The sequence below is a fragment of the Dermacentor silvarum genome, chromosome 10, assembly GCF_013339745.2.
Source record: "Dermacentor silvarum isolate Dsil-2018 chromosome 10, BIME_Dsil_1.4, whole genome shotgun sequence".
Lineage (NCBI taxonomy): Eukaryota > Metazoa > Arthropoda > Arachnida > Ixodida > Ixodidae > Dermacentor > Dermacentor silvarum.
This window is the reverse complement of record NC_051163.1, coordinates 142,501,920-142,522,415: the sequence shown is the minus strand read 5'-3', so window position 1 is coordinate 142,522,415 and position 20,496 is coordinate 142,501,920. Positions and strand designations below refer to the sequence as shown.

The following is a 20,496-nucleotide window of genomic DNA, read 5'->3' as shown; positions in this document are numbered from 1 at the left end:
TAAGAACAGCATTGTCTTCCTAGGGAGAATATCTGACGGACAAACAAAAAGCACGAAAGAAGAGTCCGTCAAGTGCATCTCCCAGCTGACAAAACTGTACAAATCGATTTGCATTCTCTTCGAGTGTTCCTGGGTCTCGCTGGACATTTTAGGGCTTTTATAAAAGACTACGCCCTAAAGACCAAATGCCTAAGGTTGCCAACACAAAAAGATACTCCATTTGTGTGGACTAATGAATGCGAAGAGAAGTATCAGCAGCTTGTAAAAATTATATCGTCTGACCCTGTGCTGACAATACCGGATTTCTCGAAGCCGTTCAGGCTAAACACCTATGCTTCCCATTATGGTACTGGCGCTGTACTATACCAGCGGGACGAGAGTGAGCATCCGAAGAGACAGCTCAAAATGATCGGCTATTATTCATACTCATTCACCAAGGCAGAAGTTAACTACCCAACGAAGGGAAAAGAAGCATTGGCAGTTGTGCGTTTCGTTATTTCAGGACGTACCTGGAAGGCAAACACTTCAGCCTATTCACCGACAACGAAGCACTGATATACATTCTTAATCTCTTGCAACCTAAAAGAAGATTGGCCAGGTGGGTAACTGAAATACAACAGTTTGCCTTCGATGTCGCTCACAGGCCAGGAGAAAAATTACCAGATGCAGATGCCTTGTCAAGACCGCTAATTAGGAACCAAGATGACAACAAGTATGTCACCCATATGTTGTGGGACGGCACGGAAGAGATTACTCTAAAAAATGGTAGGCTACACGTGCCTACAACGAGTGTAGGAAAAATTTTAAGCCTGTATCATGATTCTCCGGAATCCGGTGGCCATGACGGTTTTGGGAGGACCTACTGGAAGACTAGACAAAGATTTCACTGGAAGACGATGAAACAAGATATTTCGGAATATGTGAAGACGTGCCATCAATGCCAGCTCTGCAAAGCGAAGTTCAGGCCCCATGGAAGCGCAATGATTATCCAAAAGCACTCAGAAAAGCCATTCGAGACCTTGCCTTTGCGGAGCTCAGAGAAAAAGGGGAGGGAGTACAAACTACGCAAGCTTTTCTACTGGCCATTGATGAGTGCACACGCATGGTGGCATGCAAGCCTGGAAAAGAAGATTCCAACAGCGTTATCTCGCTGCTTAACCGAGATATGTTTAAACACGCCAAAGTAATCATCGCCGACAATGGTCCAGCTTTTAGAAGTGATCGCTTGAGAGGTTGGGCTCACGAGAGGAACATAGAGCTTCGTTTCGCTGCACCATACCATCCAGAAGCAAATGGACTCGCCGAGAGAGCGATACGAGATGTCAAACAGTTCATCGTGCTCTACCCGGCTTTTCAAGGCGGTTGGAAATGTGCCCTTGACGCTGCTGTGAACCACCAAAATCACGCACACATGGCTGGCTCGGGGTGCACACCGTACTTCGCGCACCGTGGCAAATCGGAATGGCTTCCCGCAGACCACCTGTTGGGGATCACGAATCTTTTGGTGCTGCAAGAACGAAAGAAGTCTGGAAGATCGACGTGTTATATACAAGACCGCAATGAAAAGAAATTACGACCGCCCGCACTCAGTCCAATCTCCGGACATACAAGTGGGAGTACATACTTGTTTGGAGGTGTCTGCAAGGATCAAAGGCTCCTTTTACAGGACCCTACAAGGTTGTGAAGACCTTGCAAGACCATCAGCAAGGCATTTTAAAGATTCTGTGCTACAGTGGACTACAAGGTGTTATTGAAACATCATCTGTGAACAACGTGGTACCATATCAACCCAGGAGGGTTGACGACAGAGGGGAGGCCTGTGTAATGCTCGTGAAAGAGAATGACGAAGCACACATGAAAGATCAAGCGAAGAGGTAGAAGAGGCACCCAGATCAATTATGTTTGATTAAACAGAATGTTACAAGCTACTTGGAAACAACCGTGATACCGCACTCACCCATCTACAAAAACTGCCAAAGAGGCTATCGATGAAGAAAGGATTATTGGAGCGATACGACACAGTCACTCGGAAATACCTGGAGCTAGGGCACGCGTAAGTGGTACTTCAGGATGTTCCTATTGATCGAGCCACCTATTATATGCCACATCGAGAAGTTATACGAGAGGAATCGTTGACCACTAATCTCTGGGCCATGTTTGACGCATCGTCACACGCTCAAGGCTTCCTAGGCCTCAACGACTGCCTGCATAAAAGGTTGAACCTCAGTCCAGAGTTTCTACAAGTACTACACTCATTGTGTGATTCGACACATTTTCCCTGCGTAATGTGGAGACTGGTGCTTCCGGTTGCTGCTCGCGCAAAAATGACAAAATTTGGGGCGAAATCTCTAGGTTGTCGGCGGGGAAAACTTGTTATTTCGAGGGGGTCTCCCACTGCCACTTCGTTATGTAGAGGTCTCAAATTCATGTGCTTCTATAGAGTAACCGGCGGGGAATAGGAAAACTTTGTTATATCCAGGAATTCGTTATATGGAGATTCGTTATAAGCAGGTTTAACTGTAACAGTTTTTTTCTTATTAACCTGTGCATTTCTGTACATACCGATGTATTCATTATGTTTGTACCACACTGCTAAAATTACCGCATGGTGGTTGCAGTATTTATAAAATAAAATAAATAAAAGCACGTGATCACTGGGTGCCCTCCATTCTATCTTCTCCCCGCTCGCTCCCTTTGCAGCTATCTGGACACTATTCTTCCGTTTACACTGGACGTGGATCCTCGGTTGCCAAGTAGTGATGCCGTGCAGAAGAGGCCCGTGATATCACCCACCTATGCGCTCTGGCATCCCAACAGCGTTGAAAGACCGCTATGACCCCCGCCATCAACATGTTTCTTACGCTAAAGGTGAACTTGTGTGGCTGAGAACCCTGCTCTGCAAGCGCAGTTTGTGCCAGAAGTTCTTGGCCCGGTACTCCGATCTGTTCATCATTTCTGACCGCCTCGGCGACCTTACGTATGTAATCTCATCTCACAAGTACTGGTCGCTGCTCAAAGACACAGTTCACTCACGTCACATGCCTCAAGATCCCCATCGATCCTTTGACTGACTCGCCCAGTGAACGAACGGGGAAATGAAACGTGCTAAAGGAAAACAGAAGAAGATGTAGTTGGATTGTACTGCGAGGGCCTCCGTAGATAGCCTACCTTGAGCTATCATCTCCGATCCTGTAAATAAATGCGACCCACCGTAACAATATTTTCAAAGAGCACGAAATATATACAAACAGGCACACGTGGACATACGTAAGCCATTGTTAAGAGCAAAAGACAGACGAACTGATAATCAACACCTTTAGAGATGTGATGACGTCAATTGCCATGGCACATGACCCACACCACATCCCAAGCATGACGGACACCAGGAAACTGAGGGTTTAGTAATGCAATTACCTTTTTCGATGGCAACAGCTTCAATGATAGCTCTTGTTTTATCATTACAATGCTTGGCAACAACCATGGTTCTATAAGGTTGCGGGGTACAACCACATTGCCTACAATGAATGTCCAGGAAACCCTCGCCTCCCCCCCTTCTGCACTTTACATTTTAACACCTCACATATTTGAGACCACAGGTGAGCGGAACATCATAAACTATGCCTGACAGGAAATCTACAAACCAGTTTCTGTGCTTGACACTGGGCATATGCGAATCCTTTCGAACTGGGCACATCCTGGCTCACAGATGAGAAAGTTTCTTTTGGAGCAGAAACACCTGCCCATTGCCCAGCATTTCTCAGCCGATAGAAGATGCGATGTAGGTAAAGAATCACAGCTACATTCTTTCGTACTGCTTCTTGCGTTTCAGAAATGGTGTCAGCATATCTTAGCTTCCTGTGCAGCACTGTTGTGAAGTCGGAGCGGTCACGAAGGTTCCATGGATAGTGCCGTGCCAGGTACTGGGAGAAATAGAGGTCCAGAGAGATGAGAAACGGGTTTTATATACAATTGTACATGGTATTTTACACGAAGGGCTCCATGCTAATGTCTTTGCATGTCCGAGCGTTTATACCTCCCAGTGTTTACATCTCCGAGCCTCTACCCAACAATCAAGCCCCGCTTTTTATCAGCTCATTTCTCCCTATCACTCATCGAGGGATTTCACTGTGGTTCTTCTCGGCCATTCACAGTCGTCAACTGTTCATGAAATCCCGCCCATCATATGGTGCCGTTCCGCCAGGCTCGTCCTCCAATGTTGCTCGATTGCCCCCGCATACCAGGCAATGGGTAGCACCTTCGGAACCAAACGTCGAAGCTGTTCCCACGGAAATGCCTGACATTTGCACCTAGGAAGAATTGGTGACCTCTCCGTGACAGTCAGCTTGTCGATCAGGAGACTGGATTTCGCGGAAGCTACCATTTCCAGGGAGGGCGGCAGCTGTTGTTGTCTCGGAAGGGAGCTCCTGGTTTGCACGCCGGGCCTCGTCGTAGTTTGGGCGGGGGCTGGTGCTTCCCGGAAACACACCAAGAGCAACGTTGCCGTTTTAGCGTCACACGAAGCCGATGACCTATTGTAGCCCGGGGACTAATTGCTCGTCCATTAGTCCCAGGTGACGGCGACGCTCCCCAGCCTCGAGAAACGACGAGTGTGAACAGCACAGCTGCACTTCTGTCGGTGAGGAATCTTTTGTCAGGAAGGACCTCCAGGCACAACTACCCACAGTTCACACTGTTGTTCTTTGTACTACTGATCATAACCAAATAAAAGCACGAGCTTAAATAAACAACTAGTGTAGAACGCTTTTTACACAGCCCCCATTCTGTCACTTGCCACCAAGGCAGCTCCGAAGCTACAGCACCGATGTTTGCTTTTTACCTCACCACTTTTACACATTCTTTATTATAAGCTTACCACATTCAACACGGCGGCAATGATCAGTGAGTAATCTACATATGTAACGCATCCTCAATCGTGCCCAAATTAAAAAATCGATTACAGTGACAAAAATGGTGAGCTCTGTAAGATTCCGTCCTAAGTGGCATACGTCGGAAGGCATGTATGGAACATCTGCGCCCATCTCGATGACAGGAAAACCCGTTGGCAGGCTAGCTGGTTCAAAAGAAACACACAGAGACAGCTCTGTCGATGTCCTCGTTCAGTTAGGCATTGTATCATGGAGGTTGAACAAATGCACCCGCTGAACACGTTTCGAAACCATACCACTTCACAACGACTTGTCACGCCTGTTTCACTAGAAATAAGAAATGCCTATATTATTTCCAGCACTGTACGGTGTAGTATACACCTTCAATAATATGCTTAGGTGTTGGGAACTGCGAGTGTCACTTTTCATTCGCGCACAATTAAGGGATCACGGCAAACGACAATACTGTTCACGTTAATTGCACATTAATTCTGCAGGCATACCGGGCAATTACAAAGTATACTGTTATACATATGAGGCGTCACTGCCGACTGCAACGCCATTAGAAGACACGTGCTCGGAACGGCCTGAAAAAAAGAAAGATGAGGATGGAATAAAAGGTCAGGTTTATTGAGATCCATTGAGATCGCACTGAGTGTTATGCACGATACAACATACTTGGCGATGAGGATTCAACAGCTCATGTGCTACCGACTTGCCTTTCATCTGTGCCTTCGATTGCTGTATATCATCCTCTACGATGAGTATTTCGGGGCTACAACCGCCACCCCCTTTCCTGTCCTCACCTGGACACCCGGTCATCCCACGGGAGAAATGGATTCAAGCGTTGCAAGAACTACAAGTTGGTGTCGGGCACCTCCGACCTACCTGCCATGCGTCGGAAGGTGATTCTGTTCAACTGCTTGGGCTTGGAAGGAGAATGTATCCTTCAGACTCTGATGTCGGAGGACGACCCACGCCTTTTGGCTTCGAGCGCCGCTGGAGGGACGTTGATGTCTCCTGGCCCAAATGAGTTCAACCGCGCCATTGCGATGCTTGGGGACCCCTACAAGAACTCTGTCAACATCACTGCAGTGCGTCACCGTTCTCGTCGATGTGCACAACATCCGTCCAGCTCCTCTATTATTCTAGCAATTCCTATAAAAGGATGTTTCATTGCTACAGCTACATTTCATGGTCGATGCACTTCTGTTCTTCTGTACGTTGTGCCTGGAGGAACAACCATTCGTGGTTTATATGGTATCGCGGCTCTGTTTATGAAGATTCAAGGGTCGCCGCTCAGGTGTCTGCTAATGACGCAAGAAACTTCTGTGCTACCTCGGGAATTATGTTCCGAGTTTGAGCACTTGTATGAAAAACAGCTAAGCACTGTAAAAGGTTTCACTCACTAGGTCAGAGTTCGCGCGTCTGTTCAACTAGTGGCCAGCAAGGTGACAGCTCACTCGTCATTAGTGAGCAAGTCTCGGCAGAAATACAAAAATTAGAAGCTCGGGACATCATTGAGCGCGTCGACTTTTCAGAGTGGGTCTCATCAACTGTAGCCAGAAACAAGGATGGCTCGATTCGCATGTGCGTAGACCTACGAGAGCCAAACAAAGCTATAGTAGTGGACAGTTTTCCCCTGCCATAAAACTGGGGAACTTTTGAACAGCTTGGCTGGTACACGGCGATTCTCCAAGCTAGATTTAGCTTGGAGAATATGCATGCCATCAGTTACCACCAAGTTCAAAAATCGTGATCTTACGACGTTTATAACGCAAGACATACTATTTCGCTTCAAGAGGGTCTGCTTCGGACTGGCATCGGTAACGTCAATGTTTCAGAAGATGATGCATATGATCCTTAAAGGGCGATTGCAAAGTATACGTACCTTGGCGATGCAGTCACGACGAGATGGGCACAGACCCCTACGATGCAAGCGCGTTCAAAGTGCGTCAGGTCGTCACCACCGGTGCTCGGTGAGGATACTATGAGCACCTCACTATGAATACATCCTGAGAAATATGGGGACTAGTGCCGGGATCGTGAAATTTAGAGTGCCAACATAGACGCCATGGCGGCGCCCTGCGTGTGTGCTTCCCTGCGACGCAAGATGTGTTGCCAACGGCAAATGCGCTGCGGTGCAAAAGTAGTGCTACCTATGGCTATGGTGCATAGAGTTTCATGTTTTTTTATTTAGAAACTCTATGCTATGGTGCTACCACAGAACACCGCGTGCGTCTAAATGTCGTACAAAAATCCCTCACGTGACCAGATCCTAGGCACCTAGGGACACGATCATTTAGGGACTTTTGAGAAGGCGCGATGGTGGCGCCAAGTGACGACGGCATGGGATGGCGTGTTCGTTCTCGGCGTGATCGAGTTTGTATGGGTGTGCTGTGGTGATCGTTCTCTGGCCCGCGCCCACCGCGCGTTGTTCAACATTGCGTGTGTGATTGTGCTTGCGTTGCTTGTGTATTGGTTGTAGGTTCTGTGTTACTTGGCGGAAAGCCGTGAGTAGTGCTTGTGTGGCACTGCGGCTTTGGCCTCGGTGAGCTCTGGCAATACAGAACCTGCGTTGTGTGATCCGTGTTCCTTCACAATGCGGAGGTGGTGACGATTGAAATGTCGAAGTGGCGTAGCGCCTCGGCAGTGCAGTTCAGCGAACCTCGTCCGCCTTTGCATAACGGACGTCGAGAGATATGCTGCTCTCTACAAGTCATAAAAATGTGACTGCGTCGACCGCCCACGGTTCAGCGCTGAATGTGTGGTTCAAGTACTGTGCTTGAAACGAATGGCGCAGCTGTGGTGGCAGAACGCCATGAGGCCTCAGTTCGTGCTGTATGCTTGAAACGAGTGGTGCAGCTGTGGTGGCAGACCGCCGTGAAATCCGTGCTGTGCAGACGCTCGAAATATCCAATTCACGTCGGCGTCTTGGCAACGGCCAGTTCGCGAACCGGCGAGCGGCGCCTCTGTGCCCGCCCTATTCGGTAGCATCGACGCAATAATATTTACGTAACCAGTCCTTGCTTGACAGACGCCGATGGCGAAGGTGCTGCGATATGCTGCCGGCCAGCTTTGCAGTTTTTCTCACATTAAAAACATGTAGCATATATACATGCCTAGCATGTGTTATAAGACAATGTCTACCATGAGACGATTGTCAGGAGTGCCCCAGTACTGCTCCCAATCTGGCATTCCACGCTTTGCATGCCCTCAGTAATCATGATGACAATGTGGGCCCATTTTCTTCAAAGTGAGTTGCTATTCTGTTTGCAAAATGGGGAGGCTAGCTAAGCTGGTCTGTTCTTTGTGTTTTGTCAATTTGATGACAAATTATTGGCAATGTTATTTTAAGGTGCTTTTAAAAGATGTTAAGCCTACCAAAAAATTCCACCAGTGGCAGTGTTCTTTGGTGGTGACAGAAAAGTGAAACTGCAGACGACCAAGTTGGCCATGCCCGCATTCTTGCAAAATTTAAGAGCAATGTCGGCACCCACAACCTTACAACTGTGATTGAGCCATGGATGGCCACATGCTTTCTGCACCAATTATAGGCCCTTACGCAACATCAGTGAAGAGCCAACAGACCAACGTACTGTGTTCCCTTCAACCTAGGCAGTCTACAGTTCATTGTTGTCGCAACAGCTGATCGCCCCGCAAATTCACAGCCTGTGCCTTCTGCTGCTACTACGGTCAACTCGTCACCCGTGCACAACACACTTCTAGTTGCCCTAGTGGTAGTGCCGTTGCTTCTAAATATTGAGTAACCACACATTGTAGGCTACAAGGGCATTGTTGCACTGCATCTCATCTCCATGTGTGTTGTGTTGCTGTTTGCATACATGTCCTTGTTTGATAAGTGCTCTGAATTTTTTTTCACTGCTGCAATGTCTTGACTGCACTGTGGCAGTGTTGTATGTACTATCGATTAACCTCCATATACACAAGTGCTTTGATCATCAATCTTCAAAAATGCAACCTTCATGCTGCTCCTTCCTTCACAAGAAAGCGTGCATATTAAACATTATTCTTGCCCCAACTAGAATTGGTAGGTTCAATTTGGTCACCTCACCAGACATATCTAATCCGCATTCTTGAGTATAGCCAAAACTGTGCTGCACGTTTAATCGCCAGGGATTGCAACCAATATTTGAGCGTATCTAACATTATGTTGTCATTGTCACTACCATCCTTGGAATCATGCCAGAATGTAGTGTCGTTTTGTCTGCTACATAAAATCATTAATAGTGAGCAGTCGTCCACCTTGCCTCTTGTTTGTCCATCCCACACATCTAGGTGCTTGCACAATCGCCTTAGCGTCCAGCACATTTTTGGTCGAACTAATACCTTTGACTTGTGTGCTTTGCCACGTGCCATTAGGCATTGGAATGGTCTTCTCGATAACATTGCTGACATTAACAATACTGTAACCTTCAGACAAAAAATCAGTATGTTTGGGTAGTGTTCAAGTGGTTTCTATTTCTGGTGTATGTAACTTTTTTTATGTAATTATGCAATCGTACTATTCACTGTATAACCCAGCTTTCTAATGGTAGAATTTTACTTCACGATTTTATAATTTGTTATCTTTAATTTATTGCGTTGATCTTGTGTCGCTGTTTATATTTCTAACGTTGTATAACTTTTTCGCTCCTTTGTTATGCGATGCCCTCCCCCCTCCACGCAATACTCCTTCTGGAGCCTGTGACGTAGATGAATACATAAACCAGATAGCACTACTGTTTCTTGTGAAATCAAAATTGTGTATATTGTTGTGGTTTTACCAATAGAAGCTCTAAATCGTAAATTGTTCTCCTGCAATGCCAGCAACGTATCCATAACAGGCCAGTTGTGTATATTGCCTAGAATTATCGTTCTTAGACCCTGAAAAGTGTGGAATATCCTATCTTCCTGTCTGTCCGGGTCTTTATCCATTTTTCCGTAAACTTGGGTCACTGGGTAATCCATGGTATAAGGGGTAGAGCACTGGGGCTGTTGTGCTGAGGACACCCAGTTTGAAACAAAAATAGGTCACGAGGTATGGGCCGGGCCGCTCATCAATGACAAAAAAAAAATTTCTTAGGTGCTGGGCAGATTCGAATCGAATGTCAAGCACCGACTTAGCGGCAACCCTGCTAACAGGCGTAGCATGTCCAGAGGGACTCGTGAGAGAGGAGCCCGACTCATACATGACTGATCTCTGTGGTGGCAATACAATGTCTCTACATTGTTTCAATGCTATCGTATTAGCATCGGCATCATTGTGAAATGGGTTGTGCCAGAATTTTTCTTTCTAAATTTATTCGCCTGTACCTATGTGCCACAGCTGAGCTTCTATCTCAACATTAGTCGATCTCAACTGAAGTAATGTATATATAGCCTTAGCTATAATTTCTAATGCGCATGAATGATTCTCACCAAGAGTAACAACCGCATCAATTCCATCACAATCTGCACCTGCATTATCAAATATGTTATAGTGAAGTGAGTCTGCTACAACTGAGGATCGAACATGTTTTCAGTTTCAAGCAAACCATGCCAGTCAATTTCATGAAAGTGGCATTACAGAATTCACAGGCATTCAATTGCACAATGCATGCTTATAGGCAATTTTATATTCAGTTCATGGCAGTTGCCATCTTGGGCTGTCGTAATCTAAATTTTGTGCATAGTGACGTCAAGTTTACTTAATCGTGGAACGTTAAAAACACCTGTGCACTGACTCTAGGTTGTTACAGCCAGAAAAATGGGCATGTGAGCAACCATGGTAAGAGCGCCCCAAAGCTCCAGTATAAGGGTGCCTGCATGCGCTCCCCCCCCTCCCCCCCTTTCACCATTCAGTGCAGAGTAGGGAAAACTGCGTCATTTGCAACTGAACAGAAGTTACAAAAAAAGAGTTCCATAGAACAATTTACTTTATTTTTCATTAATTGTACATAATGACGGAAGTCTGCAGTCAGGCATTCCGCTCACTAAGGCACATGGAAACAAAACAGGAAAACAAAAATGAGTAGCTCATGAAAAATTAAGCCCTCGAACATGCAATATACATCCATCACCTGTGCACCATCAGCCCGATTACAACTTTTCTATTACTGTGCAAATATAGCTGTAGCCATTTGCCTTTGCACACTCAACTTCTTTCAGTGGTTTATGGGTTCAATTTATTAGATATCTTTAGTGGCACACCTAATTTCCTTTTTTTTTTTTGAGAAGCTCAATCACCACATACCTGTGATGCTTTGTTTCCCAAGCACCAAATAATGCCAGCAACCTCATCACATTATCATGGCAATCTCTTAAAAGTCACAATTTTATTTGGTCGTTTTGACAAGATTGCCAAGCTGATTAAACATGAATTGCACTGAATCCTTCTATATAATCTCAACTCTTTCCTTGATTGGCACCAGTATATCAAGCTTTAAGTTGACAACTTGAAGCATCACTTTCATATTCTTCAGGATAGGTAGGTTATCTTTATGTTTGCTTGGATTGTTACACATTATTGATGGCAAGCGCCATGAACACTTCCAGATTTTGCGAGAACTTTCATTTTTCAACTTCTATTTCATCAGTGACTCCACCACACCTACCGGTGTGATAGTTTTCTTTGCATGCAAGGAGTATGTTATACTTTCACAAGCATCATCCAAATGTGGTTCACGTTCAAGGCATTCACCAGACATGGTAAAGCAACATTTGGCGGCAGTTGCAGCAAATAGAGCAATGTAACAGTCGAAAAAGCAACCAATCTGCGATTGTACAGCAAAATCCCATTTTTGCAGCTACTCTGACGCCACTGCTGTAATATAATATGTAGAAAACAGACAGCCTAAGCTAATGATCAAAGAACTGCTCAGTGACAACAGAAATTCAGACATGTGATCAAACAACCGCTCAGTGATCCACAGATCCAGACGTGATGCTGCAGCAACTGTGGAATTCCTTTAACGTGTTTTCACAGTACACCCATGTGCACAAGAAATCTAACACTATAGGGTATACCATTTGGGCAGCTGCTTTGGTGCTGCTACCACTGCCAAAGTCCTGCACCCCTCAGTCAGTCAATAGGCACTGAAAGTACTGGATTTGCATGCAACACGACCACAAATATGATGCAACGAGCGGCTTTTGGTCTCTCCTAAATAAAAATTTAATGTGATTATATGTGTCACGAACCCGAATATAATGCGAGGCGCGTCCTGAGGCTGGAAATTTCAAGGAAAAAAAGGCAATATCCGTGAAAGTGAGCCATCAAGTATAGGGTGTGTCCTTCTACATTGAGCTTATTCCAATGACAAAATTCAGTGAGGCACCTGACACAGCCACCAACTCCACACCCCCTCACCACACATTCGTGCTGAGGCCCAACCCACACGATGGGCTCCCATGTCTCATGTGAGCAGTGAGTGATAATCCTAACATACAGCTTGTTTGAAAGCAGAACCAAACAGAGTTCTGCAAACGCCACATTCGAGTTGAGGCTATATTCACAGCATAGCTGCAGTGCACGCTTGCTTGCTGTAGAGACTACCATCACAATAAACATGCACGGCATTGTTGACATTGTAGCATCGCCTCAGCGGGTTAAGATACGATTTGTTGCCCTTTTTGCACATAAGCACGCGTCTATATTGTGCGAAATTAGGGCACCACAGCTGCACCACTCGTTTCAAGCACAGTACTCAAACCACACATTCAGCGCTGAACCGTGGGCGGTCGACGCAGTCACATTTTTGTGACTTGTAGAGAGCAGCACATCCCTCGACGTCCGTTATGCTAAGGCGGACACGGCGACGCCACATCGCGGTTCGCTGAACTGCGCTGCCGAGGCGCTACGCCACTTCGACATTTCAATCGTCACCACCTCCGCATTGTCAAGGAACACGGATCACACAACGCAGGTTCTGTATTGCCAGAGCTCACCGAGGCCAAAGCCGCAGTGCCACACAAGCACTACTCACGGCTTTCCGCCAAGTAACACAGAACCTACAACAAATACACAAGCAACGCAAGCACAATCACACACGCAATGTTGAACAACGCGCGGTCGGCGCGGGCCAGAGAACGATCACGCCGAGAACGAACGCGCCATCCCATGCCGTCGTCACTTTTAGCGCCACCATCGCGCCTTCTCAAAAGTCCCTAAATGATCGTGTCCCTAGGTGCCTAGTATCTGGTCACGTGAGGGATTTTTGTACGACATTTAGACGCACGCCAGAACACCCATACTACAGTGTACTAGAAGGGGGCAGTGGGCTTACTCTGCCGCTGCTCTGACGCAGTCAGCGTCGCATTCAACAGGTGGCGCCACTGGCAACTTCAATGGAAGCTTTGCTTGCAGAAGCTTTGATTTTCCTTGCGTTTCTGACGGTTTCAGTTCGAAGCAGTTCACACTCTTATTTGTTTTTAATTTTGGCATACTTGACAGTCCTTACATATCTTTAGCAAGCACTATATTTGTTTAGGCCACATGATATTTGCCATAATAGTACCTTGTGGAAAAGGAAGACTGCTACTCTTGGGCTTATGTGGAAGGGGCCTTCAAATTTTCCGAATTATCGGGCAATCGTAAAAAAAATTGAAAGAAAATTTTGAATGAAAGGGACGGTGACCAAATATACGGTTTCATGCCGTGTCGACCTAATGTAAAATTTTGTCAGACAGACAACAGTGCGCACATACTACCCAGCTGGCCGAAAAAAAAAAAAAAAAACACATCAGGCATGCTAACCAGGTTTGTGCCTTTGCTTAGCCAAAATGAATTTGTATATATGGCTTAAATATTTCATTGTTGCACTTTAGTTGTTCCTTGCTTCACAGTAGCCTTCTGCGTTTATTATTAACCATCATTACGCTGGCACACATTTATTAAGTCAAATCAGGTTGATGTTTTCCATAAAGAAATGGAGGGAGGCCTGAACAAAAAGTGAAAATTAGTTCACTTGACAATTAGGCTCAGGCCTGTGCTTATGTACAGCTATATAAGGGTAAGCAAAATGAAAATAACAGGGCTGTTGCTGACACAAAGCTTTTATTTGCAAGTACAGCAAGCCATTGTTTCATGCACTTCAACTCATAAGCAATGGTTCAACTTCAGCAGCTTGGTCCTCTGCCGCTTTCCTGCCTTGTCACAGTTAATTTCTTTCACATAAAAATGCAGACGTGTGACAATGTAAAAACTAATTATTTTAGCTGTGAGGCTAAGAGTGTGCACATTGCAGCCAACTTCGAGGGGAAGCTTACTCTTAACAACTGCCAGCATGTCCATAACGCTGTCAGAGTGTGGCTCACTCTGACAGAAGCATTCTGTGAAAAGATCCTCTAGCTTTTTCACGAAGCCGTACAGCTGACTGGAGGGATAAAGGAGGCCTCCTCGGTCACAGAAGTTTGTTAGCCGGGCATGAAAACTTTCGCCTGGTGGCGTCATAGTAAGCAGCTTTATGCATTCTTGGCATTTTGTGCTGGAATTGACAATATACTCCCGCGCAACATAGCCCGCAATGTGTTAAGTGAGTCTCGAGTCGCTTCTGGCCACGTGCTGGTTATGGTCGTTTGAAACCCGCAGGCCCGTGCAATGCTGGGGCACCACGTTTTGTGTGGCCTCTGTGGCAGTAGCGCTAGCAGCAGTGTGCCTGCACTCATTTCGGTCACATGATGCTTCGAGATAGTCAACTTCCAGTAAGGAGCCCAGTGTACCTTCCTCGCAGTTTCCTTCGCTAACTGACCTAACTACACCATAAAAAGAAAGACAATTCAGTGATCAGGAACTGCGGTGGACATGAGCACAAAACGTGGCTCGAAATGGAGCTCGCATACTGCGCTCGTGTCGTCCAGGGGCTTGTCAGCTCTGTGGAGGTTTTTTTCCCACTCTTCCCGCCTATTTTTTACCCTTCGGGACGCCAAACAAGGACAACTTCGGCCCATCCTTCACATAAGCATAGCCTGTTTGGCACCCAGGCGCGTAACAGTGATTTTGTCGATGCCGCGGCATGGCTCAGTTACTGCAAGGCATACTAATCTCTTGAAGGCTATGTGCGAAAAAAAGACGTCCACAAAAAAAACAAATAAACAAAAAAACAAAAAAAAACAAAAACAACGCAGCTCTGCAACTCCAACGAATATGATCGGGCACTGGGCAGCTGCGCCGTCGCACCCACGCTCCATGATGATGATGATGATGATGATCTATTGGCATCCCCTTTGAAACGGGGCGGCGACAAATAGTCACCTAGCCTGATTGATTTAATCAGGTATACTATACATGTTCTTTATCTTGCATTTTTGTATACCTATCATTATTTTTCTTTTTCAAAAATTTACCTTGTACCGCTGCCTATGATTTTAAGAGATCAGGTCGCATCCATCTTTTCCCTACTTTTTTTCCACCAGTACTCTAATCGTCTCTTGCTGATCTCTACGGCTGATCTGTTTATGTTTCCTTCCACTTTAAACCCAAGCGCTTCTGGGAGTTGCACGTTACCTACGGTTCTCGCTGGGTGGATCCCGTCGCATTCCATTAGGATGTGCTGAGTGGTCTCTGGATCTTTACTGCAGCATACACATGTCTCATCTAATTCCGAATATTTGTTCCGATATGTTTTCGTCCTTAGGCAACCGGCTCGAGCCTCAAATAGCAAGGCACTGCCCTTTGTGTTATCGTACAGATTTTCCCTTCTAATTTCTTTCTTCTCATTCTTGTAAATCTCCATTGTCCTTTTCGTTTCCATTCTTTGCATCCAATTCACGGTCTCTATTTCTCTCACTTTCTTTCTGATGACCCCTGGTTGTCTATTTACAGTTTCGATTATCCTGTACTTGGTTGCCAACTTCCTTGACCTCTTCCTCCATTCTGTGTCCACGCTTTTCATGTAGAGATACTTGTGCACTTTAGCCGCCCATTTATTTTCATCCATGTTCCTGAGCCTTTCTTCAAAACTAATTTTGCTTTGTGCTTCTCTGACTTCAAAAGAGGCCCAACCCATGTCTCCATGCACTGCCTCATTTGTCGTATTACCGTGTGCTCCCAAAGCCAACCGGCCTACTGATCTTTGGTTAACTTCCAAACCCGCCAATATATCCGATTTTAAGCATATAATGGCATTTGCGAATGTTAGCGCTGGCACCATTACTCCTTTCCAGATTCCACGCACCACCTCATACTTATTGTGGCCCCACAGTGCTCTGTGTTTCATTAATGCTGCATTCCGCTTCCCCTTTATTTTCAGATTATCTTGGTGGTTGCTTGAGTAATTCTTTCCTTCGTTTATGTGTACGCCGAGGTACTTATATTGCTTCACTATGGGTATTACTTGCTGTTGAATTGACACCACGAAGTTACTCGTGTGCTCATTAAAGATCATAATCCCTGATTTCTCTGTGCTAATAAACTTAAGGCCTAGATTTGTCGCTGCGTTCCCACAGATATTCGCAAGTATCTGTAAATCTTTTTTATTGTCCGCTAGTAGCACAATGTCGTCTGCGTACATCAGTCCAGGGATCTTCTGTTGCACCATTTGTCCATTACGCATGTAGGATAAATCAAAACCTAATTCGCTGTTTTCCAGTCGTCTTTCTATGCCCTTGACGTAAAGCGTGAACAACAATGGTGACAGAGGGCATCCTTGCTTCAATCCTTGGTGAATTCCCACCATTTCATTTCCTTTTCGGCCTTCCCATGCCACTTGTACTTGGTTGTCTCGATATATCTCCCTCAGCAGCTCCACGAAATCGTCATCTATGCCTTCGTATTGAAGAATATCCCACAACAATTCCCTGTCTACGTTGTCATAAGCTCCTTTAATATCTAGAAATGCTATCCATAAAGGTCTTTTCTGAGCTACTGAAATCTCTATGCACTGAGTTAGTACAAACATATTGTCTTCTAAGCGTCTGCCTGGCCTGAACCCATTCTGTAGTTCCCCCAATACACCGTTTCCTTCCACCCACTTCAACAGTTCTAATTTTATGGCTTGCATTGCTATTCTATATATCACCGACGTTACTGTAACTGGCCTGTACGAGCTCGTCTTATCCTTATCTCCTTTGCCTTTGTAGATAAGATTCATCTTGCTTTCACGCCATCCAACGGGAATATTCTTTGTTCTAATCACTTGCTCTATGGCATTAGTCAGCAGTGCCTTGCTTTTTGGACCGAGGTTTTTGATTAGCTGTATTGGGATTTCATCGGGTCCTGCTGCCGTGTTGTTAGGGACATTTTCTGCTGCCTTTTTCCAATAAAAGCTTTCTATGCTGAATTTTGATCTCTCAGGCCTCTCTGTTGTTGCTGGATCTGTTGTCTGAACTACGCTTTTTCTCGTACCGAAGTTATGCCTGATAACGTCTGTGATGTACCGCAGCGCATCATCGCCTTCATAGATGTTACCGTCTTCATCCCTTATAGCCGTTTGCGAGTTTCTAGTTGGAGCTCCGAGTGCTTTTATATGGTTCCAGAATCTTTTTGGGGCGCCTTTGTCTCTTTTGTGAATGTTATGCACCCAACGTTCACTTGCGCATTTAATTTTCTCTTGCACGAGCTCACTCGCAACCCTTTTCTTTTCTCGGTACGTATTCCATCTAAGGAGCACCTCTTCTTCTTGTAATCCCAACTTTTTGGCTTCTCGATGAACCCTAGATGCCTCTTTACGCTCTTCTATAGCTTGTTTAATTTCCTTGTTCCACCACTTACGTGGTTTCCTCTTTCCAATCCAACAATTGTATTGCCGTGTCCGCCTTATTTCATGCTGCATAACCTCCACCAGTTCCTTATATTCCCAGACTGCTGTAGGAAAAGCCTCAATTTTCTTCTCTATGTTGTTTGCGATCTCTGTTATTTGCTCGTCATTCATTTTTAAAAACTCTGAGGCTATTGGTTCATGTTCTGCGCTGGTATCTCTTCCAAACTTTAATGCTAAACGTCTATGATCGCTTCCCAGGCTATTTTTTCCATTTTCGTCTATTATCATTTGGTCCAGTTGTTCGTAGACCATTTCTGAGACTAAGGCGTAGTCGATACATGACTGCCTGTTTCCGCATTGCCACGTTACCTGTCCATGACACTTATTCTCCCTGTTAACTACTATAAGGTTCTGTTCATCACACAAATCCAGCACTAGAGAGCCGTTGTAATCAGTATATCCGTCTAAATCGTCCATGTGCGCGTTCATATCTCCCACTAATATCACCTGGCCCGAGTTACTGAACTCATTAATATCGCTTCTAATGCAATCGACCAATTCCTTATTTTTTTCCCTGCTATCACTACCTGTCCACAGGTAAGCTACTCCCAGCCACGTCTTTTTACCTTGCCATGTACCACTAATCCATAAATGCTCTTACATGTCTCGTTTACCCTTCGCCACTTCAGACCTCGCCTAATTAGTACGCCTACGCCTCCGCCTTTCCTTGACCCGGTCATTCTGTTGCACCCTTCCCATACAAAGTTGTCAATAACAGGCGGCTGCTCCAAATCTCGTAGATGCGTTTCGGTCAAGGCGTACACACTAATCGCTTCATCATTCAGTTGCGTTTGAATTTCCAGCCATTTTTCCTGCTTACGACCACCCTGCATGTTAATGTAGCAAATTTTACCTTCTCTATTCTTATCCTTTCTGCGTCTTTTCCTGACTCCTGGTCGCCTAATTCTGCCCTTTACTGGTGTTTCGCTATGTTCAATACTTAATCCTGCTTCCTGATTGCCTGGGGCCCGCCTAAAAAAGCTACAGCTCGTGCCGCGAATCGATTTCCGACCGGTGTTGCTACACTTTCACTAAATGTATCCCGTCACGCACAAAAGCGCCTTCGCGGCCTGCTCGGTGCACTTCACGGTTGATGTCAATGACCGTAAAATTCATTGCTTTAGCTAGAGTCCAAATTTCCCTGTTTACTGCAAGAACTGCCCTTTCAATTTTATAACCCTGCCTTTCAACCTCTGGCACCGTGCACACCGCGATTTGTACTTCTTTTGAAACATTCCGCAGGTCGGTGACCCCTTTGGCTATTTGCTTTGTGATTCCTGCTCCTCGTCCGTGCAGTACGTCAATCACTCCGCCCATTATCACCACTAGGTGTCTCTCCTCCATTGTGTCCGAAAAGGAAATGAAATGGTGGGAATTCACCAAGGATTGAAGCAAGGATGCCCTCTGTCACCATTGTTGTTCACGCTTTACGTCAAGGGCATAGAAAGACGACGGAAAACAGCGAATTAGGTTTTGATTTATCCTACATGCGTACTGGACAAATGGTTGCAACAGAAGATCCCTGGACTGATGTACGCAGACGACATTGTGCTACTAGCGGACAATAAAAAAGATTTACAGATACTTGCGAATATCTGTGGGAACGCAGCGACAAATCTAGGCCTTAAGTTTAGCACAGAGAAATCAGGGATTATGATCTTTAATGAGCACACGAGTAACTTCGTGGTGTCAATTCAACAGCAAGTAATACCCATAGTGAAGCAATATAAGTACCTCGGCGTACACATAAACGAAGGAAAGAATTACTCAAGCAACCACCAAGATAATCTGAAAATAAGGGGAAGCGGAATGCAGCATTAATGAAACACAGAGCACTGTGGGGCCACAATAAGTATGAGGTGGTGCGTGGAATCTGGAAAGGAGTAATGGTGCCAGCGCTAACATTCGCAAATGCCATTATATGCTTAAAATCGGATATATTGGCGGGTTTGGAAGTTAACCAAAGATCAGTAGGCCGGTTGGCTTTGGGAGCACACGGTAATACGACAAATGAGGCAGTGCATGGAGACATGGGTTGGGCCTCTTTTGAAGTCAGAGAAGCACAAAGCAAAATTCGTTTTGAAGAAAGGCTCAGGAACATGGATGAAAATAAATGGGCAGCTAAAGTGCACAAGTATCTCTACATGAAAAGCGTGGACACAGAATGGAGGAAGAGGTCAAGGAAGTTGGCAACCAAGTACAGGATAATCGAAACTGTAAATAGACAACCAGGGGTCATCAGAAAGAAAGTGAGAGAAATAGAGACCGTGAATTGGATGCAAAGAATGGAAACGAAAAGGACAATGGAGATTTACAAGAATGAGAAGAAAGAAATTAGAAGGGAAAATCTGTACGATAACACAAAGGGCAGTGCCTTGCTATTTGAGGCTCGAGCCGGTTGCCTAAGGACGAAAACATATCGGAACAAATATTCGGAATTAGATGAGACATGTGTATGCTGCAGTAAAGATCCAGAGACCACTCAGCACATCCTAATGGAATGCGACGGGATCCACCCAGCGAGAACCGTAGGTAACGTGCAACTCCCAGAAGCGCTTGGGTTTAAAGTGGAAGGAAACATAAACAGATCAGCCGTAGAGATCAGCAAGAGACGATAGAGTACTGGTGGAAAAAAGTAGGGAAAGATGGATGCGACCTGATCTCTTAAAAATCATAGGCAGCGGTACAAGGTAAATTTTTGAAAAAGAAAAATAATGATAGGTATACAAAATGCAAGATAAAGAACATGTATAGTATACCTGATAAATCAAGCAGGCTAGGTGACTATTTGTCGCCGCCCCGTTTCAAAGGGGATGCCAATAAATCATCATAATCATCTCACATGCGTCCTTGGCCTTCGCGTCACCTCT

The 20,496-nt window shown here is 45.4% G+C and overlaps 1 protein-coding gene across 5 annotated transcripts in view; it reads right to left on the bottom strand.

Annotated features, from left to right (window-relative positions):
* The window catches only part of LOC119431886 (G-protein coupled receptor-associated protein LMBRD2B), a 235,491-nt gene that overhangs the window by 205,196 nt on the left and 9,799 nt on the right, over nt 1-20,496 (bottom strand). For 3 of the 5 annotated variants that reach the window (XM_049656866.1, XM_049656869.1, XM_049656870.1), the window contains exon 1: nt 6,778-7,045. The exons of 1 other annotated variant lie outside the window; for it this stretch is intronic. The gene's annotated coding sequence lies outside the window, so the exon portion shown is untranslated. Of the gene's footprint in view, nt 1-5,774; nt 5,953-6,777; nt 7,046-20,496 lie in introns of those variants that run through there. One more of the 5 variants, XM_049656868.1, reaches the window with a different exon arrangement.